Source organism: Palaemon carinicauda, chromosome 29 (genome assembly GCF_036898095.1).
Source record: "Palaemon carinicauda isolate YSFRI2023 chromosome 29, ASM3689809v2, whole genome shotgun sequence".
Lineage (NCBI taxonomy): Eukaryota > Metazoa > Arthropoda > Malacostraca > Decapoda > Palaemonidae > Palaemon > Palaemon carinicauda.
The window spans coordinates 57,694,464-57,706,182 of NC_090753.1; positions in this window are offsets into that span (position 1 = coordinate 57,694,464).

Here is an 11,719-nt window from a genome sequence, read left to right on the forward strand (position 1 = left end):
CTGAACTCTTTGTTGCTATGACGTCATTACTTTCCGCCAACGAAGTTGGAAGGAGGTTATGTTTTCGCTCCTGTTTGTGAGTGTGTGTGTTTGTTTGTGGTCAGCTTCCTGGCCACAACAGCTTCCTGGCCACAATTTTAATCGTAGAGTAATGAAACTTTCATGGATTAACTGTTATGTAAAAAGATGGAAATGGTTAAATTTTGGAAGGTCAAGGTCGCGGTCAAGCAAAATATCCAATTCACGTATTCAGCCATAAGTTTGGACATCGTTGACACGGAGACTTCAAACTTGGTTCATATTTGAGTGTATGAAAAGCCATGCCAATTAATAAATGTTGAAGTCAAAGGTCAAGGTCAAGGTCAAGGTCGAGCAAAAGGTCGAGAAATAAGCTGCCACGGTGGAGGTCTGCACTCTGCTGAATGCCCCTCTAGTTCCGTATAGAAAGGGTTTGCTACTTATTTTGTAAAGGTTTAGATTATATTAATATAACTATTTTCGGTTTTAGAATTAGGTATTTTTCCATAAATTACAAAAAAATCACAAATAAACGAATTCATAATTTCACCGAGTTACAACCTCGATAACCCCCCCCCCCCACCCTCAACCCCGAGCCGCCACCCCCCCCCCCCCCTCCCTTCCATTTCCATCGCCCCCCCCCCCCCCAACTCCACAAGGCTGTTCCTTTTACCTCGCCAAAATTTTCCAACAAAAGCGAGTTTTATTAATTCCATGGTTTTAGTAGATTCTGGTATTCAAAGAAAGTTTATAATAAAATTTTTTTAATGCTTAGTGTAATTTATCCTAATTTGTGTTAAAATATGTGAAAGTAACAAAATTATGCGTCCGAAAACAATCCCCAGTCGTTAATTTCGGCAAGTGTTATTAAATTTAGACTCACCATCACAATGCTTTATAATCTCTTCATTCGTTAACATTATTTATTCATAAAATATATCTGAGGGAAAAATTTAGGTTAATAAATAAGTTTCGATTCAAATCATCTGGTAATCATTTGAGAACAAGGATGCCATTCGGACACAATCTTGCAACCAATCAGCTAGTAGGAAACGTTTCCGAGCTAAAAAGGCACCAATGTGAGTGCAAATGAGCCTCGGTTAAAAAAAACAGAGTATAGTGAATAAGTCAATGATAGTTTATCAGTATACAATATTTCAAGAAACCAGATAATCACGTTTATCGCTAGAAATATAAATCGGTCAGTCAATTTGGATACACTAAGATAAAATATCGCGTTACAAAACTGGTATATGTAAAGTTTAATCTGTTAACAAATCGTTATCGATAATATTTTTTAAAAAGTGGAAAAAAAAATCCTTTTTATTTATGATAATTACATTTTATAAAATTCGAATATATATGATACTTATTCGACGCAATTTCTAGGGTGGAAAAGTAGAAGTTAAGAATAAGAAAAATATAAGAGAAAACATTAAAGTGTTTTTAAATAAAGGTAATAAATAATTACAGGAGAAACTAAAGATACAACAAATCATAAATAAAACTATAGTATATAAAGAATTTCTTCGGTATTAGTAAAGCCACACCTTAATTCAAACATTGGCAAACATCCGTAAACGCAGGTACACATGGGTAAACATATATAAAGTGGAAAAGCTTAAATATCATTCATGTTAATAAAGTAAACCAAAAATGTATATAATACTTACTTGATGCAAATTGTATGACTAAAAAATAGAAGGAATAAGAACAAACATCAGAAAGAGATGTTTATAAATAAATGTAATAAGTAATAAAGTAATGCATATAAAACACATAATAAATAAAACGATGGAATATAAGTATTTTCATCGCTATCATAAAAGATCCGCCGAGATTAAAACATCGGGTAAACAACTTAGGCAAATGAGTTTCCTAAGTGAAGGGATTATATCCTAATTCCTTGTTAGTGCAGAAAAAAATAAAAAAATGCTGGTTCCTATGAATATTGACCGCAACAGAGTTCAACCATTTCTAAATAAACAGAAAACAACATTATTATAACATCATAAAAATTATTCCTTTGAGAAAAGCTGACTCGAGGAGATGTCAGTTGTTGGCGAAAATCGAAAAGATTTATAAGAATGGTTTCATGAGGAGAAAATCTTAATTGGTTTGGAAGTTGCAAGAAGATAAATCCTTTCACTGTGTTGGACTGAGGGTTGGAATTTTGGTCATAAAGCCAGGCGTTGGGACCGAGGAGTTTATTCAAAACGCATGCATTGGGGGTCTTTTAATCCGGATTTGATATGAGGAACTTTTAATCTTATTTTAAATCTTAATTCCTCAAAGATCTTATTTAATGAGATACATTCGTTTAGTAAACTTCTACCTTCTTAAGGTTATAGTAGCATATTGATAACTTTTATGACTAGCAATGTGTTGGACGGGAGTTCCAGTTCCGCTCAAGCTCGATGGTTTTCTAATAAGGTTTGTAACCTAGCCATCCTTGTGAGATAGGTATGGAGGGTGGGGGTTTAGGGGGAGCACATAGTTCTACCTGCTGAGTCATCAGCAGCCATTGCCTGGCCCTCCCAGGTCCTAGGTTGATGGAGAGGGAACATGGGTGCTAATCATATGTATCTGCTGTAAGATTGATTGATTGATCTGAGGTTTTCGGGCATCCTGACATCTAAGGTCATTGACACCCATATCGTTTATTGTAAATAAAAATATAAATAAAAGGATATTCAATTAAAACGTTAAAAGCAAAGTTAAATATCTTTAAGAAGACCTGCTCCTAAAATGAAGCTAACAATACCACTAGCATGGTGTCATTCTCTGTACAGTGCCCTACCCCCTCCCTCTGCCATTCATGAGCAACCTTTAAACTCTTATGAAACATCAGGGATTATCTTTGCGTTGTTCAAGCGAACTTCAAAATGAGATACATTTTCTGTCGAGCATTACTTCCCTTTCTTCCACCACTCGTCTCCTCCTTGAATATAAATCCCCTCCTTTTGTGTCTCTCTACAAAACGTCTCAAAAAACCTCCCGTTTTTACTTTTTTACCATCACAAAAGGTTCTCCAGCAGCCACCCATCCTATCATCTCATCCATCAAATCACCCATGCCGAGAGGCCAGTAATCCATTTGCTGTACCAAAGGGGACTTTATCCATAATAGAACAATGGAAAGTCCCAATTAAAGGAATTTTTTTCTGGCGCGCGAATCGAGGACCACAAAACTTTTAATGGTTGGAAAGGGGCGAGCTAGGGGGTAAGGTGGTGGTTTTGGGGGGGAGGGCATCTTGAACGGCGTCCGGTAGCTTATGGCTTTGTTTGGTGATAAAGGCTAACCCCAGGGGACTTGGAAGAGTATGCGAATTTTTATAGAGACGGGAAGGAGAACAAAGCTATGCTTGTTAAACTGACTGTTTTTGAAGATATGAGTCTCTCTCTCTCTCTCTCTCTCTCCTCTCTCTCCTCTCTCTCTCTATCGGACCAATTCCAGAATCTTGATTATTCAGTTTGTACCCTCCTTTCATTTTTGTAGGTATCACCCTCACCTATTCATGCTAACACAATATATGCATACATACATACATACATACATACACACATTCATACATACATATATGCATAAATACATAAATAAATACACATACATATATATATATATATATATATACACACATGTTATCAGGTATATTCATAAGGTCATTTTGCAATTTCAACTCGATCAAGGTAATCTACAAACCAATTTCCCTGTTAAATAAACAGAGGAGTAATATATTTGCAAGACAAATAACAGAGTCCATGTAAAATTAAATTAAGTAATAAACCAGATATACAATAAAAAGCCTCGAAAATTAATAAATATATATGTATAAAATATATATATATATATATATATATAGGTAGGTAGTTATATATATATATATATATATATAGGTAGTTATATATATATATATATATATATAGGTATTTACACACACACACATATATATATATATATATATATAATTTAGTTGATTTGAGAACGAAGCCACAGAGGAATATTGAGAGTTAGATGGCTGGACAGTATTTGAAATCAAACTATGAAAGATTACTCGAATGCCTTATTTGGATGAGTATTATGGTGAGGGGTAGATGGAGATGGTTTGGGCATGATTTTCGCACTCCCCCAATATATATACATATATATATATATATATATATATATGTGTGTGTGTGTGTGTGTGTGTGTGTGTGTTAATAAATTCCCTTGTTGCTTTCACCAGATGACGGTAAATAGAATTACTATGAAATGGTTATTTTCATATTCTCTTTATATCAATCCCATTTGAACCACCGAAAGTCCGAACATTAATATTCTATTATCATCAAATGTTGTCACAAATATAATTCATATCATTAAATTCTGCCACGAATACAATTCATGTAATCATACACATTTCCTCTTCTATAATTACTTGTTGATAATTACACAGCCATCCTTTATAAGCAAATTGCTTTAGAGAAATTACCGATTACTTATTAACGTATTCATTGTGCAAACTACATCTCTTAGTAAATGCAATTCCTTATTAACGTATTTACTACCGGTATGCAAAACACTCTCATCTGTGAATAAGTAATTCTTCCGCCCTCCATTGTTAGCTTCGTTCATCTCGCATGTAACCTATTTTAGGTGTCCTGAACCATGCGCCCCCCCCCCCCCCTTGGGCCATTATTTCCTGCACGTTTTTGGCACTGAGTTCTCTTTACGACCTGTCCTTAGAGCAGCAACCTTTTGTTTGTTGCTCTTCAGTAATGAAATCCCACATTCCTAGATGTAGCAACCATCACCACCAATAACATCAGCACCAATTGGTTGCTGATTGTCGAAGCTGTGTCTCCTGATGCGTTCATTTAGTTTCCCACAAAACATTGGGTGTTTCAAAATTATCATTTTATTATTACTTGCTAATCTACAAGCCTAGTTAGAAAAGCAGGATGTTATAAGCCCTGGGGCTCCAACAAGGAAGTAGCCCAGTGAGGAAAGGAAACAAGGAAGTAGCCCAGTGAGGATAGGAAACAAGGAAAAATAAAATATTTTAAGAACATTAACATTAAAATAAATATCTCCTATATAAACTATACAAACTCTAAAAAAACAAGAGGAAGAGCAATGAGATAGAATAGTGTGCCCATGTACCCTCAAGCAAGAAAACTCTAACCAAACACAGTGGAAGACCGTGGTACATTGGCTATAGCACTACCCAATGACTAGAGAACAATGGTTTGATTTTTGGACTGTCCTTCTCCTAGAAGAGCTGCTTACCATAGCTAAAGAGTCTCTTCTACCCTTAGGAAGGGGGAAAGTGGCCACTGAACAATTATAGTGGAGTAATCCCTGGGGTAAAGAAGAATTATTTGGTAATCTCAGTGTTGTCAGGTGTATGAGGACAGAGAACAATATGTAAAGAATAGGCCAGACAATTCGATGTGTGTGTAGCACAGGGAAAATGAACCGTAACCAGAGAGAGAGAGAGAGAGAGAGAGAGGAGAGAGAGAGAGAGAGAGAGAGAGACGGAAGGGGGCGGGGGTTCACGGAGCAGATACTCCTCTTTTTTCTTGAATGATTAAAAATCCATCAATTCCACAATAATAATGAAGCTGATGTATAAAAGAAAATTAGGTTATACACGCTGTATGCGATAAAAACATTAACGAGGTAACAAATGCACTTCCATATCATGAGTATTGCAATGCAATGCGTGTCGATGTATTCGTCCAGGTAATTGCAATTTAAAAGCTAAATACATTTGAATCATTTGGGATATCTCTTCTGTGCAACTACGTCATGGAAATCTATTTCTAACACTGCTACCAAAAGCCTTTCAAAATCTTGTAAAAGCTCAAACTTTGTTTCCATGAAAGGAAAATATGAACTAAATCATTGGATACAATCGCATAATATTTCCCTTTGCCAATTTCTTCGCAACGATAAATTCGGCGGCACAAAAAGTAGTCCAGGAAACAAATTTATACTGACTACATTCTCCTTTCATCAGCATTGCATTTACACTGACTCACTACATTCCTCTTCTCTCAACATCATTGCTTTTACACTGACTCATTAAATTTCTCTTTTTCTTAACAAAATTGTTTTTTACATTGATGGATAAAACGGACAAAACAAATTGGCGTAAACAAATTTAGTACAAATGACATCTGTAAATTTCAATTACAAAAGTTAACCACCATATGTAATTCTGGCAAGTATTATACTGCCAAATTATGCAGTAACAGCATTGGAGACCAGTGTCATATATTCATTTATTTCAATATTTCATTTTGCAAAATGAAAATTACGTTTTTTATATTAAACGAAAAGAAAAAAAAATATATTTCGGACAGTGTTTTGAGCTACAACCATTTTTTATTTTGTGAACGTATGTCGGCTTAAATACATCATATTGAAAAGAGAGTTGATTGTCATTATATAAAGTGATGTTCTTTTATTCGAATCTAATATGATGAAACAGTCGATAAATATATTTGATTTAAAATGCAACTGAGAGAAAGTTATTGGCTTTCCGTGGTAGAATCTTCTCTATATAATAAATAGCAACTGTATATATATATATATATATATATATACATATATAAAGGTCTAGAGTTAATCGATCAACAGTTTTCATCACCTCAACGTGTCAACATTTGTAGCTTCAATGTTACTAAGCGAGTCTAGCATTGTCATAACTGGTATAATATTACTGCAAAGTCTCATAAAATACTAATGGGTAAATTTGACGAAAGAAATTGGCGTTGCACATGTGGATTGCAAACGCCATCTTTAAATGCAATGACAACAGTTAACCACCGAATTAATCATGCCACGTTTTGCAATGGCAATTTTTACAATAACAGCATTGTAGCTCCGTCTAATATATTCATTATTGTGCTATTTCAATTTGAAAAAAAATAGCAACAGCTTTTTGTAAAATGATAAAATTCCTTTTCATCGTGTGTATTGAGCCAGAAATATTTTCAGTTTTGTGACTGAACAAAGGTTTAAAAGAAGATTGAAAAGAGAGTTGATTGAAATTATAGAATGTGCTGCTCTTCTATTTAAATCAAATATGACGAACCAATTGATTAAAAAGTACTGTTATTCAAAATTCAAACGAAGAATTTCATACGATAAACAAAATCTCGCAGGAAGGATATTAAACCATAAGCCAAATCTTGAAGAGTTAAACTGCAGATTAAATTGATCTTTAAAAAGTTAACGGAAAACCTAAGGTATACATAGCAGGTAAGAGTCCCATTAATATATGACATTTATGAACAGGTAAAAGCCACATTCAATTACCATTGTTAAGAACATTACCATTGTTTAAGGAAGATTCATCTGATCATTTCGGACATTCATAATTTTACTTAGTCTGCTATCCAATAAAAAATACTATAAATACATGAATATACGACTACTAGACTTTAAAATCATGTCGTGGTAATTATCAGTTTAAAAAGTACTCTTTATGATTACAAACAATTAATGAATAATAAACTGTAACATTATGGAATGAGAGATGAAATGGACATATCTTAGGAATATTCTGAAGATAAAGGAAAAATGGTACTTGAAACGTAGAATTTCTAAAATAATTCCAACTAACATCAGACGAATTTCTCACAATTCATTGAATTCTTTATATGAATTTAACTTTACCATCAACTGCTGTGAATGTTTACTTAATTTTGCATATTTCATACGCGCTATGATAACACAATTTTTTTTATAGATTAGATCAAAACGTTTCATCCTAATTATTCAGACATGAAAAAAACGTACTATTTATCCCAACGAATGCAGTGATTATTTGTTTTACTGATTATTTATTTTTAATTCAAACACATGAAAACATGAGCTGACATTGACACTTATTCGGCGATATAGTTTTTATCATTCTTTTCCGTCCGAATTGATATTAGACAATTTTACATTACACACACACACACACACAAATACGCCGCGCGCGCGCACAAACACTCACTCCCCCATCATGTCAAACTTTCCCCGTAATGCATTCGAATTCGTAATGGATAAATGAGAGAAGCAAAAGTCAAATGATCCGGATAAATTTGTACAAACGAACATTGCTGCAGACGAGGTGCGTCTAATAACGCTAAAAACACGAAAGCGGAAAAGGAGGACGAAAATAAATATCTTGAGTCCTCAAAAGAATCCTCTAAGCACTTGGGAATCCTCGAAGCAGTTGAGAATGCTCGGCAGCAGTTGGGAATCCTCGGAACATTTCGGAATCCTCGGAGCAGTTGAGAATCCTCGGAGCAGTTGGGAATCCTCGGAGCAGTTGAGAATCCTTGGAGCAGTTGGGAATCCTTTAAGCACTTAGGAATCCTCGGATCAATTGAGAATCCTCGGAGCAGTTGGGAATTCTCGAAGCAGTTAGGAATCCTTGGAGCAGTTGGGAATCCTTGGAGCATTTGGGAGTCCTCGGAGCAGTTGGGAATCATCGAAGCCATGGGGAATCCTCGGAGCAGTTTGGAATCCGCGAAGCAGTTGGGAATCCTCGAAACACTTGAGAATCCTCGAAGCAGTTGGGAATCCTCGGAGGCAGTTGGGAATCCTCGAAGTAGTTGGGAATCCTTGAAGCCGTTGGGAATCCTCGGAGCAGTTGGGAATCATCGAAGCAGTTGGGAAATCATCTAAGCAGTTGGGAATCCTCACAGCCGTTGGGAATCTTCGAAGTAGTTGGGAATCCTCGTAGCAGTTTGGAGTCCTTGGAGCAGTTTGGAATCCACAAAGCAGTTGGGAATCATCGAAGTAGTTGGGAATCCTTGAAGCAGTTGAGAATCCTTGGAGCAGTTGGGAATCCTCAAAGCATTTTGGAATCCTAGAAGCAGCTGGGAATCATTGGATCAGTTTGGAATCCTCGAAGCAGTTGGGAATCTTTGGAGCATTTGGGAATCCTCAAAGCAGTTGGGAATCCTTGAAGTAGTTGGGAATCCTTGGAGCAATTGGAAATCCTCAGACCAGTTGGAAATCCTTTGAGCAGTGTGGAATCCTCGAGCAGTTGGGAATCCTTGGAGCAGTTGGGAATCCTCGAAGCAGTTGGGAATCCTTAGAGCAGTTGGGAGTCCTCGGAGCAGTTGAGAATCATCAAAGCCGTTGGGAATCCTCGGAGCAGTTTAGAATCCGCTAAGCAGTTGGGAATCCTCGAAACAGTTGAGAATCCCTCGAAGCAGTTGGGGATCTTCGGAGCAGTTGGGAATCATCGAAGTAGTTGGGAATCCTCAAAGCCGTTGGGAATCCTCGAAGCCATTGGGAATCCTCAAAGCAGTTGGGAATCCTTAAACAGTTGGGAGTCATCGAAGTAGTTGGGAATCCTTGAAGCAGTTGGGAATCCTCAAAGTAGTTGGGAATCCTAGAAGCAGTTGGGAATCATTGGAGCAGTTGGAATCCTCGAAGCATTTGGGAATCCTAGAAGCAGTTGGGAATCATTAGAGCAGTTTGGAATCCTCGAAGCAGTTGGGAATCTTTGGAGCAGTTGGGAATCCTCAAAGCAGTTGGGAATCCTCGAAGTAGTTGGGAATCCTTGGAGCAGTTGGGAATCCTCAGACCAGTTGGAAATCCTTTGAGCAGTGTGGAATCCTCGAAGCAGTTGGGAATCCTTAGAGCAGTTGGGAGTCCTTGGAGCAGTTGAGAATCATCAAAGCCGTTGGGAATCCTCAGAGCAGTTTGGAATCCGCGAAGCAGTAGGGCAATCCTCGAAACAGTTGAGAATCCTCGAAGCATTTGGGGATCTTCGGAGCAGTTGGGAATCATCGAAGTAGTTGGGAATCCTCGAAGCCGTTGGGAATCCTCGAAGCCATTGGGAATCATCAAAGCAGTTGGGAATCCTCAAACAGTTGGGAATCCTCAAACAGTTGGGAGTCATCAGAGTAGTTGGGAATCCTTGAAGCAGTTGGGAATCCTCAAAGCATTTGGGAATCCTCGGAGCAGTTGGAAATCTTAAAAGCAGTTGGGAGTCCTCAAGTAGTTGGGAGTCATTCGTCAAGTGAAGACTGACTCGCTTCAAGAATTATACATCAGAAATTTATCCAATAATTTATCCAGAAAACATAAAGTAAATGGATAATAAATCCATTAACCAGGAGAGAGAGAGAGAGAGAGAGGAGAGAGAGAGAGAGAGAGAGACTTACTGCCTTATTCTATGTTTGGGTTCCCCCATGTACCTCAGTGTGAGGCACCTCGTATATCCACCAGAGAGTTGCTTATGCATCTTCCAGTGTATTTTGCATCTTCCAGTCTTGGATGGTCTGGATGCATCTCAGGTGTTTATCGAGCTTATTCTTAAACACATTAGGCTCACTCCTGATATGTTTCTTAGATGAGCTGGCAGAGCATTAGATAGTCGCTGCATTATCGATGCTGGTGCGTAGTGGATTTATGTCCTGTGCGCCTTCCTTAGTGTTCCTGGTATATTTTTTGGCACTATTAATCTACTTCGGCTTGCTCTTTCTGATATTTTTAGCTCCATGATGTTTTCAGCAATTCCTTCTATTTGCTTCCATGCTTGTATTATCATGTAGCGTTCTCTTCTCCTTTCTAGACTGTATAGTTTTAAAATTGCAGTCTTTCCCAGTAGTCAAGGTCCTTAACTTCTTCTGTTCTAGCGTTGCAGTACCTTTGAACACTCTCTATATGTGCAATATCCTTTTGGTAGTGTGGGTACCATATCACATTGAAGTACTCGAGTGTACTACGTACATAAGTTTTGTAAAGCATAATCGTGTGTTCAGCTTTTCTTGTTTTAAAATGTCTGAATAACATTCCTATTTTTTGCTTTACATTTAGCCAACAGTGTTGCTAATTGGTTGTTGCATAACATATTCCTATTTAACATTACACCAAGGTCTTTAATTGCTTCCTTGTTTGTGATTGTCTCTGTATTAGGTCCCTTGTATGCATATACCATTCCTTCTCTGTTTCCATAATTTATTGATTCGAATTTATCGGAGTTAAATACCATCCTATTTATCTCCGCCCATTCCTATATTTTGTTGAGATCTCTTTGTACTGAGTTCCTATCTTCATCACAAGATAGAGAGAGAGAGAGAGAGAGAGAGAGAGAGAGAGAGAGAGAGAGAGAGAGAGAGAGAGAGAGAGAGAGAGAGAGGGGGGGGGTTACGAATACTATTTGTATTGCATATAGGTTCCCTTAACCATCTAGTGATCAATACCAAGAGGAGTCAGTAAATAAATGAGAGAGAGAGAGAGAGAGAGAGAGAGAGAGAGAGAGAGAGGAGAGAGAGAGAGAGAGAGAGTCCCTTTTCAAAGCTAGTTAATATTACGGACGGTAATATATTCGCTTTAAACTTAGGCTTAATCTACTTCACTTACAACTTACGCAGAGAGAGAGAGAAAGAGAGTGAAAATTGCTTTCGCTGATTGCATGATGAAAGACACGTCTATTACGCAAACAACAACAACAACAACAACAACAACAACAACATGTAGGGCGTTCTGTTTGTTTACATGAAGGAGGAACAGTTGCTTGTGTATTAAACCAACACAACAAACAAAGCAATGTGTTCGGGGTCTTGATGCTGCTGTAGATGATGATGAGAGAGAGAGAGAGAGAGAGAGAGAGAGAGAGAGAGAGAGAGAGAGAGAGAGAAGGGATGACCAGACTACTTTAACCTTGTGCCCTGAGGTAAATAACCCTGATGCATGTTGATTT